Raw genomic sequence first — 19,901 nt, 5'->3', positions numbered from 1 at the left:
TCATGTTGTCACTCTTTCTCTTATTTATCTCTCATCACTTTCCCACCCCACATTCTATATTCTAGTAATACTGAGTTGTCTTCAATCCCCTGAACTCATTGCACTCTATTCTGGAATTTTATACATACTTTTCTCTCTAACTCAAAACACTATTCTCCCTATTCATCCCCTATCTTTCACTTAGCTAAATCTTCATCCTTTAGACCTCTGCTTATAAAATCTTTCTGGAAAGTTACACCTAACACCCAGACAGTGGTAGGTACTTCTCTCAAGTACTGTTTCCAAAATTTTCCTAGGTACTGTTCCCAAGATTCCTCTAAAGTAATTACATGCTGCATTTTAATTATTTTTTTTACTACCTTCTGTACTGAGTCACCATTCTAAAATACCAAGAATCATCTTTTGAATTTCTAATAGCTGGGATAGTGTGTGGCATAGCACAAGTGCTCAATAAAGGAATATGAAAATGAGGCAGATGAATCTTTATAGGACATGTTTCCAAAATGGAAAGTTAGAAACCAGAGAGGCAAATCACCAACAGAGCTCTTAAATATTACTTTTAAAGCCACAGAGGAGAACTCAACAAATTCTAAAAAGCATAATCTTAGTATAAGAATTTAACAAGTGGGTAAGCTAAGTGCTCCTCATGCCCCCCACCAAATAATATCTACTGAAAAATAATTTCAATCCTGCTAAACAAATGCTGGACTAAAAAGGAAATCAAAATGGAGATAATGAACTATAGGCTTTCTTCAGTTTCAAATTTTTATCATAAAAGACCTTTAAAGTTAAGCATCAAATTCCATTCTCGCCTAGCTGAAAAGAATATTACTTCAAGGTTAACAATGAGAAAAGTCCAGATAAAATTTTTAAAAAATCACCCTTTTTGAACCCATCAAACTGAAGTCATAGATCAACCAAGTAGTCCAAATCTGAGAGGAAACACACAGACTTACTTCAACTATGGAAAAAGAAGGCGATCACCATAGAAATCAGGTAAGAAGAAGACAGATGAAATTTTAACAACTTCTGAAGTCTAAGTGTGGGTTAGTGTGAGACTATAGAATCTCTATGACCTGCACAAAGAAGGAGAATTTACACCTTCGCATAGGCACTTTCTTCAAAATTCCATTGCATAGGAACTATGCAAGAAAGCAGACCAAACTTCCCTGACTGGTGCAGATATGCAGTTGGAAATCACCTAGTGATGATGAAAGCGGTGGGGGGGGTGGGGGGGGTGGGGGGGGAACAGCTGTGTCTGCCCCAACTCTACTCTCAAAAGCCTTAATCCTCTGGGATAAGGGAAACAAAGTTTATTGTCTTTGGAGCACAGATAAAGGCTCATTGTTGCTGGGAAAAAAATAGAAGAAAAAATTATGTTGGGGGAAGGAATAAGAAACAGTCCTAAACCCATGATCTTAAACTAATAGTATTAAAGGTCATATACCACTGAGCCATACATTCTCAACAAAGTAAACGCATTCCTCAAAGGGGCAACATACACTATTTGAAACTAAAAAAAAAAAATCTAAAATATTAATTCATTGACCTTCCAAAGGGCCACAATATATAAACATATATCTGTGGTATTAAAATTTCATAAGACAGAAAAGGAAAAAAAGTTTCTTAAAAGACTCCATAGTAAACAAAATTGTTTTTAAAAAAGGTTGAAAACACTGCACTGAGTAAGGAAAAGGACACTTTCTCTTAACTAAGTCCTGCCATATATACAAGGCAGAGCTTGAAGGAAGTGCAGGAGTGCTAAGAAGAATCTCACCCCCTTAAGGCTCAATCCCATTCCCTTGTACTTTTGGTACAAGGTATTTTTAGGAGAATTCAAAGCGTGTGCTGCATTAAAGGTAATCACAGCAAAAATAAAACCCAGTTTCAGTTCAACTCCTGACTGGTTTGACTCAGTCTTACATATGCTGCCTGAGAAGAAGCAAGCTCATTTTATTTTCTTTTTTTTTCGTTTTTTTTTCTTTTTAAATATATGAAGTTTATTGCCAAATTGGTTTCCATACAACACCCAGTGCTCATCCCAAAAGGTGCCCTCCTCAATACCCATCACCTACCCTCCCCTCCCTCCCACCCCCCATCAACCCTCAGTTTGTTCTCAGAGTCTCTTATGCTTTGGCTCTCTTCCACTCTAACCTCTTTTTTTTTTCCTTCCCCTCCCCAGTGGGTTTCTGTTAAGTTTCTCAGGATCCACATAAGAGTGAAAACATATGGTATCTGTCTTTCTCTGTATGGCTTATTTCACTTAGCATCACACTCTCCAGTTCCATCCATGTTGCTACAAAGGGCCATATTTCATTCTTTCTCATTGCCATGTAGTACTCCATTGTGTATATAAACCACAATTTTTTTATCCATTCATCAGTTGATGGACATTTAGGCTATTTCCATAATTTGGCTATTGTTGAGAATGCTGCTATAAACATTGGGGTACAAGTGCCCCTATGCATCAGTACTCCTGTATCCCTTGGATAAATTCCTAGCAGTGCTATTGCTGGGTCATAGGGTAGGTCTATTTTTAATTTTCTGAGGAACCTCCACACTGTTTTCCAGAGTGGCTGCACCAATTTGCATTCCCACCAACAGTGCAAGAGGGTTCCCGTTTCTCCACATCCTCTCCAGCCTCTCTAGTCTCCTGATTTGTTCATTTTGGCCACTCTGACTGGCGTGAGGTGATATCTGAGTGTGGTTTTGATTTGTATTTCCCTGATGAGGAGCGATGTTGAGCATCTTTTCATGTGCCTGTTGGCCATCGGATGTCTTCTTTAGAAAAGTGTCTATTCATGTTTTCTGCCCATTTCTTCACTGGGTTATTTGTTTTTCAGGTGTGGAGTTTGGTGAGCTCTTTATAGATTTTGGATACTAGCCCTTTGTCCGATATGTCATTTGCAAATATCTTTTCCCATTCCGTTGGTTGCCTTTTAGTTTTGTTGGTTGTTTCCTTTGCAGTGCAGAAGCTTTTTATCTTCATAATGTCCCAGTAGTTCATTTTTGCTTTTAATTCCCTTGCCTCTGGGGATGTGTCAAGTAAGAAATTGCTGCGGCTGAGGTCAGAGAGGTCTTTTCCTGCTTTCTCCTCTAGGATTTTGATGGTTTCCTGTCTCACATTCAGGTCCTTCATCCATTTTGAGTTTATTTTTGTGAATGGTGTCAGAAAGTGGTCTAGTTTCAACCTTCTGCATGTTGCTGTCCAGTTCTCCCAGCACCATTTGTTAAAGAGACTGTCTTTTATCCATTGGATGTTCTTTCCTGCTTTGTCAAAGATGAGTTGGCCATACGTTTGTGGGCCTAGTTCTGGGGTTTCTATTCTATTCCATTGGTCTATGTGTCTGTTTCTGTGCCAATACCATGCTGTCTTGATGATGACAGCTTTTGTAGTAGAGGCTAAAGTCTGGGATGGTGATGCCTCCTGCTTTGGTCTTCTTCTTCAAAATTACTTTGGCTATTCGGGGCCTTTTGTGGTTTCATATGAATTTTAGGATTGCTTGTTCTAGTTTCGAGAAGAATGCTGGTGCAATTTTGATTGGGATTGCATTGAATGTGTAGATAGCTTTGGGTAGGATTGACATTTTACCAATATTTATTCTTCCAATCCATGAGCACGGAATGTTTTTCCATTTCTTTATATCTTCTTCAATTTCCTTCATAAGCTTTCTATAGTTTTCAGCATACAGATCTTTTACATCTTTGGTTAGATTTAGTCCTAGGTATTTTATGCTTCTGGTGCAATTGTGAATGCAATCAGTTTCTTTATTTGTCTTTCTGTTGCTTCATTATTAGTGTATAAGAATGCAACTGATTTCTGTACATTGATTTTGTATCCTGCAACTTTGTTAAATTCATGTATCAGTTCTAGCAGACTTCTGGTGGAGTCTGTTGGATTTTCCATGTATAATATCATGTCATCTGCAAAAAGTGAAAGCTTGACTTCATCTTTGCCAATTTTGATGCCTTTGATTTCCTTTTGTTGTCTGATTGCTGATGCTAGAACTTCCAACACTATGTTAAACAACAAGCAAGCTCATTTTAAAATATAAATATTATAATTTCAGTCTCTTTTGTTCTATAGGATGTCCAACATTCAATGAAATATTATGAGACAAAAATTTTTTTTAAAAGCAATCAACACAATCAGACTCAGAAATAACCTGAGTGTTGAAACTATTGGACACACAAATTTAAATAGTTATCATTAACATGTAAAAGGATCTAGTGGGTGGGGCGGGGGGAAAGGTGAACAACCTGCATTCATAAATGGGAAATTTTAGCAGAAGAATAGAAATATAAGAAATAATCAAATAAAAATGCTAGAAATAAGAAAAATGGCATCAAAAATACGTCTTTAAAAAGCCTGTCAGTAGACTCAATACTGTTAAGAAAGAAAATCTGTAATTTGAAGACAAGTCAATAGGAAGCACTCAAATTAAAACACGGGGGTGGGAGAGTAAAAACAACAAAACACCAGACCATTATAGAGCTATGGGAGAAATATCTAAGAAATAAACATACTTGTAAATAGAACCCTAAAAGGTAAGGAGAAAGAGAATGGAACAGAAAAAAATATTAGAAATAAGATAATGGGTGACAAATTTAGAAAATAATGAAAGATATCAAACCACAGATCCATGAAGAACTCAAAACAGGATATATACAATTTTTAAACACCTACATATAGCATATCCAAACTGCTAGAAAGAAATACAAAGAGAACACACTGGAAATATCCAAAGGAAAAAAGACACATTCATAAACAGGAAATAAGCTAAGCATAACTGTTGACTTGTCATTAGAAACAATGCAAGCCAGAAGACAATAGAGTAACATCATTGAATTGCTGAAACGAAGGCTGTCAACACAGAATTCTATACACAGCCAAATATATTTCAAAAGTAGAGGTAAAATAAAGACTTTTTCAGAACAGCAAAAGCTGGGAAAAATCATGACCATTATCCCAAACTAATAAAAATGAAAGAAATTTAAAAAGACTTTGTCTTATTTTTAATCACTTTAAAAATAATAGTTACTATGTTTGCTTTAGACAATATATTTGGAGTTTATAACATATAAACAGATGTAAAAGTAAAATGTGTGACAACTATAGCACACAGGATAGTACTGCAGAATGGGAAGTACATAGTCCTAAGATTTTTACATTATACATGAAGTGGCATAATGTTCTATGATAAATTACAGATATGATAAATTAACAATGTATATTGTAAGCCCCAGGGTACCCTCTTAAAAATTAGAAATAGATGTATAAAAAGTCAATAATGAAGATAAAATGGAAACAAAATATGCTCAAGTAATCCATAAGTAGGCAGCAAAAGAGGGGGGAAAAAAGAATAAATAGAAAAAAAACAAGCAAGTTCTTAGACATCACACCAAAAACACAAATCTATAAAGGGGAAAAAATTAAAGCTTTTGCTCTGTAAAAGATACAATTAAATTAATGAAAAGACAAGCAACAGACAAGGAACAGAGTGAAGAATATACTTGCAAATTACATATCTAACAAAGGATTTCTATCCAGAATACACAAATAATTTTCACAATTCAACAGTAAGAGAACAAACAACCCAATTTTTTAAATGGATAAAAGACTTGAACAAATACTTTACCAAAAAGTTACATATAGGCAGCAAATAAGCACATGAAAAGATGTTTACCATCATTAGCCATTAGGAAAATGTAAATTGAAACCATGCTGAGATACCTCTACATCCCTATTAGAACGATTAAAATGAAAATTATTGACAATAGCAGGTACTGACAAGGATGCAGAGCAATTGGAATTCTCATGCATTGCTAGTGGGAATGTTAACTGCTAAAGTCACTCTGAAAAATAATTTTGCAGTTTCTTATAAAGTTAGCCAATCACTTAACACATGTTCAATAACACTGCTCCTGGGCATTTACTTTAGAGAAATGAAAACTTATATTCACACAGAAACATATACTACTGAAATGAGTATAGCAATCCTATTCATAATCATCAAAATCTGGAAACAACTCAAATGTACATCAACAAGCAAGTAGATTAAAACAAACAAACAAACAACAACAAAAACTATGGTATATCTACATAATGGAACACTCTATGATAAAAAAAAACTATTGAGGCACTCAATAACTTGTCTAAGTCTCAAAGATATTAGGCTAAGTGAAATAAACTGTCTCAAAGGTTACATACTATATACTTCCATAAACATGAGATTCTCAGAGTTACAGTGACCATGAACATATCATTGGTTTTCCAGAGATTAGGGGTAAAAGAAAGATGTGACTACAAAGGGATAGCCCAAGAACATTTTTTTGGAGTGATGCAATTGTTTTGAACCATAAAAATGTTAATAGTTACAGGAATCAATACATGTGCTGTGCACTATGATGATATTCACAAATTGGTTATATAATTAAAAATAAAGAGGAAAATAAACCAAAGAAATGTGAGGATACCAGACCTTTTACATACCTTCATTGTGTTTGTTTGTTTATTTTAGGGTTTTTTTAAATTTCTCTTAAAATATTAGCCTATAGCAGTGGTTTTTAAAATGTGGCCTTCTGACCAGCAGCATCAGTGCTATCTGTAGTTAAATTCTCAGGTCCCACTCCAAACCGTCCAGTTCAGAAACTTTGGGGACCCGACATAGAAATAAGTTTTAAGAAGTTCTCCAGGTGATTCTGATGCATATTAAAGTTTAAGAAGTATTGTCTATAGAGGGGTTTGTCAACCTTCCCACTATTAACATTTTGGTCCAGATCATTCTTTGTACTGGGGGGGTGGGGGGCAGTGTCCTGTGGTTTGTAGGATGTTTAGTTGCGTCTTAGATTTTTACCAACTACGTGGCAGTAGCAACCTTTCACCCACATGACAATCAAAACTGTCTCCAGATAAGACGAAAATCATATCAAGTATCTTTTCCAACCACAATGGTATGAACTAGAAATCAATTACAAGAATAAAACCAGGAAAAAAATGCAGAGAGTAAACAACATACTACTTAACAATCAATAAGTAATGAAGAAATCAAAGAAGAAATTAAGAAATACATGGAGACAAATGAAAATAAAAACACAACATTCCAAAACCTACAGGATGCAGCAAAAGCAGTCCTAAGAGTGAAGTTTATAGTGATACAGGCCCACCTCAAGAAACAAGCAGAATCAAATAAACAATCTAACTTTACACCTGAAGGAACTAGAACAAAGTCCTAACCTAGTAAAAGGAAGGAAATAATGAATATCAGAGTGAAAGTTAATGAGACTAAAAAAATTTTTAAGTAATAAAATAAAAAGATCAATCAATCTAAGAGCTTGTAGTTCATGAAAAAATAAAAAAAATTGATAAACCTAGAGCTGGACTCATCAAGAAAAAAAAAGAGAGGGGGGACTGCCTTACAGAAATGGGTAAGCTCCTAGACACATGCAACCTACCAAGACTGAATGAGGAAGACATATAAAATCTAAACAGAACAGTTTCTAGTAGAGAAGTAGAATCAGTAATCAAAAAACTCCTAAAAAAAACAAAAGTTCAGAACCAGTTTCACAGATGAATTCTACCACACATTTAAAGAAGAGTTAATCCCTATCCTTCTCAAAAGGATATGACAAAAAATTGAAGAGGAAAGAATGTTCCCAAACTCATTCTATGAGGCCAGCATTATTCTGATACCAAAACCAAATAAAGATACTGCAACAAAGAAAATTACAGGTCAATAACCTTGACAAACATAGAAGCAAAATATCCTCAACAAAATATTAGCAAACTGAATTCAACAATGCCTTAAAAGGATCATACACCATGATTAAGTAGAATACATTCCAGAATTTCAAGGATGATTCAACATCTGCAAATCAATCATTGTGATATACCATATTAACAAAATGAAGGGTAAATATCATTTGATCATCTAAACAGATGCAGAAAAAACATTTGACAAAATTCAACATCCATTTATAATAAAGACTCCCAACAAAGTAGGTGTAAAGGGAACATACCTAAATGTAATAATGGCTGCATATGACAAACCCACAAGTAACATCATACTCAACAGTGAAAAGCTGATTTTTCCCTAAGATCAGGAATAAGATAAAAATGCCCATGCTTGACACTTTTATTCAATATAGTATTGGAAGTCCTAGCCACAGCAATTAAGCAAGAAAAAGAAATAAAAGGCATCCAAATTGAGAAGGAAGAAGTAAAACTGTCACTATTTGCAGATGACATGATAGTATACATAGAAACCCTAAAGCCTCCACCAAAAATCTATTAGAAGTAATAAGTGAATTTAGTAAAGTTGCAAGATACAAAACACAGAAATATACAGAAATCTGTTGCATTTCTTCTTTTTGTTTTTATTTATTTTTTTTAATTTACATCCAAGTTAGTTAGCATATGGGGCAACAATGATTTCAGGAGGATATTTCTTAATGCACCTTACCCATTTAGCCCATCCCCCCCCCCCACAACCCCTCCAGTAACCCTCTGTTTGTTCTTCATATTTAGGAGTCTCTTATGTTTTGTCCCCTCCCTGTTTTTATATTAGTTTTGCTTCCCTTCCCTTATATTCATCTGTTTTATATCTTAAAGTCCTTGTATGAGTGAAGTCATATGATATCTGTCTTTCTCTGACTAACTTCATTTAGCATAATACTCTCTAGTTCCATCCACATAATTGCAAATGGCAGGATTTCATTCTTTTTGCAGAAATCTGTTGCATTTCTATATATTAATAGCAAAATAGTAAAAGAAGAATTAAGAAAACAATTCCATTTACAACTGCACCAGAAAGAATAAAATACCTAGGAACAAACTTACCCAAGGAGGTGAAAGACCTGTACTCTGAAAACTATAAAACACCAATGAAAGAAACTGAAGATAATAAAAACAAATGTAAAGATATTCCATGCTCATGGATTGAAAAATTGGTATTGTTAAAACGTTCATATTACCCAAAGCAAGCTACAGAGTCAATGCAATCCCCACCAAAATACCAATGGCATTTTTTACAGACCTAAAACGAAGAATACTAAAATTTGTGTGGAACCACAAAAGAACACTAATAGCCAAAGTAATCTTGAGAAAAAAGAACAAAGTTGGAAGTATCATGCTCCCAGATTTAAAATTATACTACAAAGCTATACTATCAAAGCAATATGGTACTGGCCATTTTGTAATGTATACAAATATCAAATGATTATGCTGTACATCTGAAAGTTCTGTCCTAGACATGATAATTTTGAGATAGCAGTTGGAAATGTAGGTTTAAGTGTCATGGAGAATTAATTGTAAGCCTCAGTGGAAAAGTTGAGGCTAACGATACATATTTAGGTAGCATTACAGGTGGTATATAAGCCAAGGGCCCAAGATCTAGCCCTTAAGCATGCTAACTATAGACTGTGACAAAGAGAAGCCAGCAGAACATAATAAAGAGTAGAAACCAATGAGGTAGGAGGAAAACTTACAGAACATGGTTTTAAGGAAACAAATATAAATGTTCTGGTAAAGTATGTCAAATGTTGCTGGGACTTTCATTTTAAATGAATACAGAGAATTCTTTATTCAATATGGCAAAGTAGAAGTCATTTGAGATAATAATAAAAGCCATTTTAATAGAATGGTGGGGTTGAAGGACCAATTTGCAATTTCTAACAAAATGTTCTATGAAGAGAATCAATGATAATGGGAAGTGGTTGAGAAGAACAAGCATTCAAGGAATTTTTTTAGATGAGTGATATTAAGGCTCATGCTTCTGAAAGAGATAAAAGTTCATAATTCAAAATAAAGAGATTATTGTAGGACAAGTCCTTGAATAGCAAGAAGTCCACAGGCTAAATGGAAGTGATAGTAGAATTATTTTTTCCCTGTCTTCATATTCATCATCTTAGTATCACTTGAAATCTGATCATACCTTCTTGAGAAATACCTCTCTCTTAGTTTTTATTCCTCCACCTTTCCTGATTTTCCTCCTCCCTCTCTGCCATGGCTTTTCAATGTCCTTCTCACCCAACCACCAAAAACTGGATTTCATCTTGGGCTGGTGCTCTTGTTGATTCCCATGCCCTTAAATAAATCTTATATGTTCCCAGCTCCCAAATATACCACTTTAGTTCTGAAGTTCACACTGAGCTTCAGATTCTTATAGACAACTGTCCACCCTAATTAGATATCTAATAGATTTCTCTAAATTACATTGTCCAACTTTTTTTTTAAATTTTCCAACTCTTGAGTCCTACCTCCTACCTCCTACTCCTACCTCCTACTTCCAACAAACCTAATCCTCCCGTGTCACAGACAATCATTATTCACTCAGTTCCTCTGGCCAAAAGTCTAAGAGCTGCCCTTGATTCCTTTCATTTATTTCCTGTATCCAATCAATCAGCTCAACTTCTTTGTTCCATCTTCAACATAATATTTTTAAGCCATCACTTCCTGTCCACTGTCATGATCTTAGTCTAAACCACCATCACTTATTGCCTAAGCCTCTATAAGAAGCTCCTATCTTGTTTCCTTGCCTCCATTTTTCCCCCACCCATCTTGGAAATACTTTCCACAAAGTAGTCACTTAAAACATAAATTATATCAGATCACTCTCCTACATGAAATATTCATAACTTCCCACTGATCTTAGAATAAATTTTTCAGGGTGCCTGGATGGGTCAGTTGGTTGAGCATCCAACTCTTGATTGCAGCTCAAGTCATGATCCCAGCATCATGCGATCAAGCCCCATGGTAGTGTCAATGCTGAGTGTGGGGCCCCCTTATGATTCTCTCTCTCTCTCCCTCTGCCTCTCTCCCCTGATTGCTCTCCCTAAAAAATAAGATATAAACATAAAATAAAATAAAGAATAAATTTGAATTCCCCATCTTGACCCACAAGGCACTATGTGCCTTGATTTCTCTCTTCCTTTCAAGGTTTACTTGACTCCTTTCTTATTCCTTTTCTCACTGTACTTCAGACACATTGATCCACCTTAGGTTACTCAATTATTCACACTAATTCCTTTCTGTGAGTCTTTGATAATGCTTTTTCCTCTTCCACTGGTCTTTGCACAGCTGGTTCTAATTCAATTCAAAGTTCTCTCTTCAGAAAGCCCTTTCCTAGCCACCCAATCTTAATACCCTCAGAGCATTACCTTACTCCCCTCTCAGCTTATTTTCTTTATAACATTTTCCATAATCTGTGATTATCTTTTTTATTCACTACCTTATCTATTTTTTGTTTTTCCCACTTGTCTCCCTTGGGCTCTGCTCTTCCAAATACATCCATACCTACACCTGGGTACAATCTGATATTCAACCAATTTCAGTCAACCATTTATTGAGAATGAATGACTCAACAAATGAATAAACTTATAAAATAAATTGTCTTTAGAAAACTAATGACTAATCATCAATTCCTTCTACTTGTTCAAACCAGTTATTCACTTATTTTTTTTATCATAATGATAATCCATGTTAAACTCACCAATCTGTAGATCCCAGAGTCTACTGTTTATCTTCTAGAAAGTCAGGATGGCTTTTATTCATAATTTGTTTTCTGTATTTAATTTAAAAACTTGTAGAAATTTGCAATGACAGTACTTCTAGGATTCACCTCTTAGCCTATCATAAGGCTCCCCTTTATCCTTTAGTGTAGGCTCCAATATGGAAAACAATTTATAAGTTACAAATTTCCTAGCAGCATCAGCAGCCACCACTGTTATTCTACCTTCCTCCAAACAAATTTCTTATATTTCCCACAGTCCTAAGCACTTGATCTTCATTGTGTCTTGCATCCCTGGAAGAATTTCTATATTAAATAAGCAGGTGTTATTACTTCTCAGTCTAGAATTCCCTCAGCATATTAATCTTCACCCCAAGCAGGACTTGGTCCTTGATCCCCAAGGACCTTGGTCCCCACATTTGTTTCCACTAGACAATCACTTCATAGTTCTATGTTTTAAAATCTTGTGACCCCCATAACACTTGTTGTGTCTGTAATCTGGCATGTTTTTGTCCCCTAAGTTTTTAATTACTTCAGTTTTAGAATTCCCCAACCTATTATAACCTGCACCAATTCACTAGAAGTAGAAACTCTTCTTTCTACTACCTTATTCCTCATAATAATGGAACACATTTCCAACCTTCCACATCCCACTGTAGCTCCCCTAGTCCTTTTAAGAAAGGCCAAGTGGGTTTTGATCATTTCAGCATGATCTTTAGGCTGTGTCAGTTCCTCTTCTACCACACAAAGTAATAACAATAATTCTCTTTACTGATTCAATATGTCTCTTTTTTCTTTTGCTTCTCTACCTTCAAATTGTTTTTTGTAACTCTAGATTATGTCTTATAGCATTCTCCACAGTGAGAGATATGCAGTCATTAAGTCCAAGGTCCGCTACAGACATCTATTGTTCAAATAAATTCTTCCTTTCTTCAACTCCTTGAACAGAGTTAAATGCTATTCCACAGAGGAAACAGTCTTCCATCAGTCCAACTTTAATCCAGGACTTTATTTGTCTGTATTGGTCCTGTTTGACTCATTTTTAATGTACCTCTTAATCAATGTATATTCTCATAGAGTTAAAACGTTATAAATTTCTAATCAAGGAACTTACCAAGCATGTGTTTTCCTTCTTAAAATAACTGTGGTCACCTTGAAACTCATTTAATAATGCTCAAGATGATTAGGAGTAAAATTTGAAGCTTAGCTCCCTCAGGCTTATCTAAATTTTCTGTAATCATTAGTATAGCCTTTCCAGTCATCCAAGGAAGACTCCCTCAAAGCTCTTGAAATTGACTCCCAGTCTGCAACTTTAACAAGGCATTTCTCAATTGTTTCATGGTTGTAGGCAAACTCTGAGTCAGTCTGTTGAATTTTGTCTTTGAGATCTCACCTCACATCATTTGTTTTATCTAGGAATAACTAAAATAACCCTCTAACTAAAAGGAGTTGAGTACCTGTGTTTTCTTTATCCTTTCATATCTATGTGCCTTAACATCTAATCTCTTAATCTTTCTTACAAAAATAATTTCTCCTCTTCCCCATCTGAACTCTATCTAATCCTCCCTTTTCCTTTCTCCCTCCTCTTGTTCCTCTTATGATTTATGACTAACAGACATAATTATTTTTGTAGATAATTCTATTCTTCCCAAGTTTCTAAGTAAATCTGAGAGTCCTGGAGTCATTGTGTTCCATACATGTGTCAGATATCCTTTCTAGCTCTCAGTTTGTAATAACCCCAGAGAAATTTTCCTCTCTACCTCAATCTAAGAAAATGACCTAGACTCTAAATAATTAAGGCCAATATTCCTCCTTATATGTTCTTTGATATATCAGCCTCAAGTACTGGTCCCTAAAATGCCCAATGATTAAATCCACTGAAGCAACCCAAAGTTAATAAATAATTTCTTTTGAAGACAAAAATATTTTTAATATTTTAATCTTGTTATTTTTATGAAGATATTTGACGTTAAGATTTGAATTTTGTCGGGGTGCCTGGGTGGCTTACTTGGTTGGGCGTCTGACTTCGGCTCAGGTCATGATCTCACAACTTGTGAGCTCGAGCCCTGCATCGGACTCTGTGCTGACAGCTCGCAGCCTGGAGCCTGCTTCAATTCTGTGTCTCCCTCTCTCTCTCTGCCTCTACCCTGCTTGTGCTCTCTGTCTCTCATAAATGAATAAATGTTTACAAAATTTTTTAAAAAGATTTGAATTTTGTCTTTAGACATAATTGAACAAAATGCTGAGAGCATTTTCTCTTGTTTTAAAGTGGGAAATTTTTTTTAAGTTTGATCCTTCATCTAGCAAATCTTTATATGCCTGCTTCCTAAGGTATACCAAGCATAGCATTAAGGGAGTAGAATATAGAGATGTGCAAGACACTGGCCCAGCCCTTGAGACCCTGAGAAATAAACAGGCAACAGTAATTTACTGTGGTAAATGTTATGATGAATGAAAGGCAAGATGCCATAGAAGCACACAAGAGGTACATCTCATTTGGATGGAGCTAGTGTTGTTAGGGGGGAAATTAGCACTGATTAGGAAAATGTTCTTAGGAAACTTGAATTCTCTAGACTAACACCTAACAGGTTGAGCAAGTATCAGATAGATGAAGTAGAAATAAGAAGGAAGGTAAACAAAATGTTCCTGATCTGAAACACCAACTCAACAGGCAACACAATGGCACTAAATTCATATCTTTCAGTACTCACTGTTAATGTCAATGGACTAAATGCTCCAATCAAAAGACATAGGGTATCAGAATGGGTAAGAAAACAAGACCCATCAATATGCTGCTTACAAGAGACTCATTTTAGACTTAAAGATACCTGCAGATTGAAAGTAAGGGGATGGAGAATGATTTATCATGCTAATGGTCATCAAAAGAAAGCTGGAATAGCCATACTTATATCAGACAAACTAGATTTTAAAATAAAGACTGTAACAAGAGATGAAGAAGGGCCTTATATCATAATTAAGGGGTTTATCCACCAAGAAGATCTAACAATTGTAAATATTTATGCCCCCAACATGAAAGAACACAAATATGTAAGTCAATTAATCACAAACATAAAGAAACTCATTGATAAAGATACCATAATAGTAGGGGACTCCAACACTCCACTTATAGCAATGGACAGATCATTTAAGCAGAAAACCAACAAGGAAACAATGGCTTTGAGTGACACACTGGGACCACACGGGCTTAAGGGATATATTCAGAACATTTTATCCTAAAGCAGCAGAATACACATTCTTTTCAAGTGCACATGGAACATTCTCCAGAATAAATCACATACTGGGTCACAACAGCCCTCAACAAGTACAAAAAGATTGAGATCATACAATGCATATTTTCAGGCCGCAATGGCATGAAACTTGAAGTCAACCACAAGAAAAAAAATTGGAAAGACCACAAATACTTGGAGATTAAAGAACGTCTTACTAAAGAATGAATGGGCTAACCAGGAAATTAAAGGAGGTTTAAAAAAATGCATGTAAGCAAACAAAAATGAAAACATGACAGTCTCAACCCATTGGGATGCAGCAAAGTAGGTTATAAGAGACAAGTGTATAGCAATACAGATCTTCCTCAAGAAGAAAGAAGTCTCAAATATACAACCTAACATTATGCCTAAAGGTGCTGGGGAAAAAAGACAGCAAACAAGGCTGAAAACCAGCAGAATAAGGGAAATAATAAAGATAAGGGCAAAAATAAATAATATAGAAATTTTAAAAGACAGAAGAGATCAATGAAACTAGGAGCTTGTTCCTTGAAAGAACTAACAAAATTGGTAAACCCCTGACCAGATTATCAAAAAGAGAAGAGAAAGGACCCAAATAAATAAAATCACTAATGAAAAAGGAGAGATCACCACCAATACTGCGGAAATACAAACAATTTTGAGAATATTATAAGCCACTTATATGCCAACAAATTGGGCAATCTGGAAGAGATGGATAAATTCCTAAAAATACATAAACTGCCAAAACTGAAACAGGAAGAAATAGAAAATTTGAACAGACCCATAACCAGCAAAGAACTTTAATCAGTAATCAACAATCTCCCACCAAACAAGAGTCCAGGGCCCGAAAGCTTCCTTGGAGAATTCTATTCAATATTTAAAGAAGAGTTAATGCCTATTCTTTTAAAACTGTTTCAAAAAATAGAAATGGAAGGAAAACTTCCAAACTCATTCTATGAGGTCAGAATTACCTTGATTCCAAAACCAGACAAAGACCCCACTAAAAAGAACTACAGACCAATATCTCTGATGAACATGGATGCAAAACTTCTCAACAAGATACTAGCAAATCAAATCCAGCAGTACATTAAAAGAATTATTCACCACAATCAAGTGGGATTTATTGCTGGGTTGCAGGGGTAGTTCAATATCCTCAAATCAATCAATGCGATACGCCACATCAATAAAAGAAAGGGTAATAACTATATGATCCTGTCATAGATGTGGAAAAGGCATCTGATAAAATACAACATCCTTTCTTGATAAAAACCCTCAAGAAAGTAGGGATAGAAGGAACATACCCCAACATCATAAAGGCCACATATGAAAGACCCAGAGCTAAAATCATCCTCAATGGGGAAATCTCTCAATTTTTCCCCTAAGGTCAGGAACATGACAAAGATGTCCACTCTCACCACTGTTATTTAACCTAGTACTGGAAGTCTTACCCTCAACAATCAGGCAACAAAATGAAATAAAAGGCACCCAAATTAGGAAGGAAGAAGTCAATCTTTCACTCTTTGCAGACGTCATGATACTGTATGTAGAAAACCCAAAAGACTCCACTAAAAAGTTGCTAGAACCAATACATTATTCAGCAAAGTCACAGAATATAAAATCAATGTACATAAATCTGTTGCATTGCTATTCACCAATGATGAAGCAGCAGAAAAAGAAATCAGAGAATCAATCCCATTTACAAGTGCATCAAAACCCATAAGATACATAGGAATAAATCTAACCAAAGAAGTCAAAGATCTGTATTCTGAAAACTATAGAAAACTTGTGAAAGAAATTTAAGAGGACACAAATAAATGGAAAAACATTCCATGCTCATGGAATGGAAGCACGAATATGGTCCAAATGTCTGTATTACCCAAAGCACTCTGCACATTCACTGCAATCCCTGTCACAATAACACCAACTCTTTCAGAGCTAGAAAAAAACAATTCCAAAATTGTATGGAACCAAACCAAAAGAACCCAAATAACCAAAGTAATGTTGAAAAAGAAAAGCAAAGTGGGAGGCATTATGATTCTGGACTTTAAGCTATATTATAAAGCTGTAATCATCAAGACAATATGGTACTGGCACAAAAACAGACACATAGGTCAATGGAACAGAATACAGAACCCAGGAGTGGACCCACAACTCTATTGTCAACTAACCTTCAACAAAGCAGGAAAAAATATCCAGTGGAAAAAAAACATTCTCATCAGCAAATGGTGTTAGGAAAACTGGATGATGACACACAGAAGAATGAAACTGGACCACTTTCCTATGCATATACCCAAAAATAAACTCAAAATGGATGAAAGACCTAAATGTGAAACAGGAAACCATCAAAATCCTAGAAGAGAACACAGGCAACAACTTTGACCTTGGCTGCAGCAACTTCTTACTAGACACGTCTCTGGAGGCAAGCAAAACAAAAGCAAAAATTAACCATTGGGACTTCCTCAAGATAAAAAGCTTCTGAAATGAAGCAAATAAAGCAATGAAAAAAACTAAAAGGCAACCTACAGAATGAGAGAAGATATTTGCAAATTACTTATTAGATAAAGGGCTAGTATACAAAATCTATAAAGAATTTATCAAATTCAACACCCAAAAGATAAACAATACAATTAAGAAATGGCAGAAGACATGAATAGACATTTCTCCAAAGAAAACATGCAAATGGCTTACAGACACATGAAAAAATGCCCAACATCACTCATGATCAAGGAAATACAAATCAAAACCACAATGAGATGACCTCACACCTGTCAGAAGGGCTAAAATGAACAGCTCAGGAAACAATAGATGTTGGTAAGGATGTGGAGAAAGGGAACCCCTTACACTGTTGGTATAGCCACACTGGAAAACAGTATGGAGGTTCCTCAAAAAGTAAAAATAGAACTACCTTATGACCCAGCAATTGCAATACTAGGTATTTTCCAAAAGATAGTAAAATACTGATTCAAAGTGGCACATACACCCCAATGTTTATAGCAGCACTATCAACAATAGCCAAATTAAAGAAAGAGCCCAAATGTCCACTATCAACAATAGCCAAATTAAAGAAAGAGCCCAAATGTCCATCAACTGATAAATGGATAAAGAAGAGGTGTTTTGTGTGTGTGTGTGTGTGTACACATGTCTATATGTGTATATATATTATATAATATATATGTGTGTGTACACATATGTGTATATGTATATAATATAATATATATACAATGGAATATTACTCCAAAAGAATGAAATCTTGCCATTTGCAATGACATGGATGGAATTTAAGTGTATTATGCTAAGCAAAATAATTCAGCCAGAGAAAGACAAATACCATATGATTTCACTCAAATATGGAATTTAATGTATCAAAATCTAATAATACACTTAATTGAAAATCAAAGAAATCCATTAATTGTGTTTATTCTCCCACCAACCCAGTCCCACTAATCTCCTATAAGAAGAAATACCATATGATTTCACTCATATGTGGAATTTAAGAAACAAATGAACAAAGGAAGAAAAAAGAGAGAGTGAGACAAACCAAGAGGAGACTTAAAACAGACTCCTACTGTAGAGAACAAACTGATGTGTACCAGAGGGTAGGTGTATGGGGGGATGGTTGAAATAGGTGATGGGGATTAAGAATTACACTTGTAGTGATGAGTACTAGGTGATGTATGGAATTGTTGAATCACTATATCGTATACCTGAGACCAATATAACTATTGTAAATTCCAGTGTATATTACCTACAGTGGAATTAAAATAAAAATTAAATAAATAAGGGGCGCCTGGGTGGCTCAGTCGGTTGAGCGACTGACTTCCACTCAGGTCATGATCTCACTATTCTGGGTTCAAGCCCCGCCTCAGGCTCTGTGCTGACAGCTTGGAGGCTTGGAGCCCGGAGCTTGTTTCAGATTCTGTGTCTCCTTCTCTCTCTGTCCCTTCCCCACTCACACTCTGTCTCTCTCTGTCTCTCAAAACTAAATAAATGTAAAAAAATCTTTTAAAAAATTAAATAAATAAGTAAATATTTAAATTTAAAAAGTAACATTTTTGGATCGCTTAATACATTCCAGAATCTTTCTAGGTACATTACAGCTAACAACTCACAAAATACTCATAGTAACCCTGTAAGGTAGCTATTAAAAATGTTTAAAATGTCATTCCATGAACTATAACTATATATAGCACAGAAGAAAATGCAGTACATGAAAATAGGGAAAGATCACTATGTAACACATGGTATGCACCAAAATATTATTGAATGAATAAATTAATTCAAAAGTGTTTGAATACTTCCTACATGCCAAACAAACATCACAACCCTTATGATGTTTATGTGAGGAGTGAAAGAAAATAAATAACAAATATTTAAAAATAAATAAATAATCTGATATATTAGAAGATCATATTACTATGGAAGAAAAATAGGGGAGGGTAAAAGTAAAGAGTGGGATCAGAGCAGGAAGCTGATTACAATTTTAAATAAGGTAGATCAGTGTGAGCCTTATTACTAAGGAACTCTTTGTGTAAAGAGTTGAAAGATATGCTCTTTAGGTATCCAGAGAAGAGCATCTTACATGAGGCAGTCTAGGCTCTACAGTGCAAGCATGCCTGATATAATCAAGATATAGTAAAGTGTAGGTGAAGAGGAGCAAAGGAGATGTGGTCTGAGAGTTGATATGGGTGGATGCAGATAATGTTGAGTTTTGTAGACTTTGAAAGGACTTGGGTATTTAATCAGAGTGAAAGGGTAAGTCACTGAAGGGTCTGAGCAAAAGAGGACTTGACCTTACATTATAGAAGGATAACTGACTTCTCTGTTGAAAATGAACCATAGTGTGTACACTAATTTCCAAGTACTGTTATAACAAAATATAATAAACTGGGTGATTTAAAAATCATAGTTCTGGAGGCTAGAAATCTGAAATCAAGGTTTTAGTAGGGCCAAGCTCTCTATGCAAGCTCAAGGGGAGGAAACTTCCTTGACTCTTAAGAGTTTATGGTGGTAACTAGCAATCCCTGACATTCCTTGAACAGCAGATGCAGATCTTTGCCTCTATCTTCACATGGCCTTCTCCCTCTGTTGGTATATGTCTGTGTCTCTGTTTTTTTCTTCTTATAAAGACAGTAGTCACTGGATTAGAGCC

General features: G+C 35.3%; 1 non-coding gene across 1 annotated transcript; it reads left to right on the top strand.

Annotated features, from left to right (window-relative positions):
- Nucleotides 1-18,537: 18,537 nt before the first annotated feature.
- On the top strand, nucleotides 18,538-18,621 carry TRNAG-UCC (transfer RNA glycine (anticodon UCC)). The gene has a single exon. It is a non-coding gene; the product is annotated as a tRNA-Gly (tRNA).
- The last annotated feature ends 1,280 nt before the right edge of the window (nucleotides 18,622-19,901 follow it).

The sequence above is a fragment of the Acinonyx jubatus genome, chromosome B3 (assembly GCF_027475565.1).
Source record: "Acinonyx jubatus isolate Ajub_Pintada_27869175 chromosome B3, VMU_Ajub_asm_v1.0, whole genome shotgun sequence".
Lineage (NCBI taxonomy): Eukaryota > Metazoa > Chordata > Mammalia > Carnivora > Felidae > Acinonyx > Acinonyx jubatus.
This window is presented reverse-complemented; position numbering and strand designations above follow the sequence as displayed.